This window comes from Alosa alosa, chromosome 21 (genome assembly GCF_017589495.1).
Source record: "Alosa alosa isolate M-15738 ecotype Scorff River chromosome 21, AALO_Geno_1.1, whole genome shotgun sequence".
Classification (NCBI taxonomy): Eukaryota; Metazoa; Chordata; class Actinopteri; order Clupeiformes; family Clupeidae; genus Alosa; species Alosa alosa.
The window spans coordinates 15,977,246-15,977,914 of NC_063209.1; positions in this window are offsets into that span (position 1 = coordinate 15,977,246).

The following is a 669-nucleotide window of genomic DNA, read 5'->3' on the forward strand; positions in this document are numbered from 1 at the left end:
TAATGGGAGGTATGCACGTTCTCAAACACGGATGATGCAACACATGCTCAACATCCACCCTTGAAGCCTTCCCAGAAGCAGTTTAAAGCGTCGACTCACAGACATCATTCGGGCAGCTTCCATTCACACCACTTACATTCTTACACCTCAACTTACTTTCTTACAGCTCACGATTTGCCCCAACTAAAGAGTGTAGGACTTTCAAGAAGGAAGGGGAGGAGGAGGAGGGGAGGGGGGATGTCCAACTTCATCTCATTTCTCTCTCTCTCACTCTCTCTCTCTCTCTCTCTCCCGCCTCCCCAAAGATGAACTCATTCAGGGGAAGACAATGACGGCCGGTACGGAGCAAGCTAAATCGAGTGAGCTCATTTCCATGCTAATGTGGACCTGAGGTACCGTGTCATTATCAGCCCCAGAGAGAAAGAGAGAGAGAGAGACAGAGAGAGAGAGAGAGAGAGAGAGAGAGCTCCGGAGTTAAGGACCACAGGGCCCTCCATCACATCAGCACTGATTGCCTGAGCTAGACAGAAGAGGTCCAATGATAAAAATGGATATATATTCATATATGCTGTACATACGTACAAATAAGAACATCTATGGAGTAAATGATGTATACTGAACTGAGGTAATAAAAGAGGAAGTTGTTGGAACAGATGCAATACTGTACAC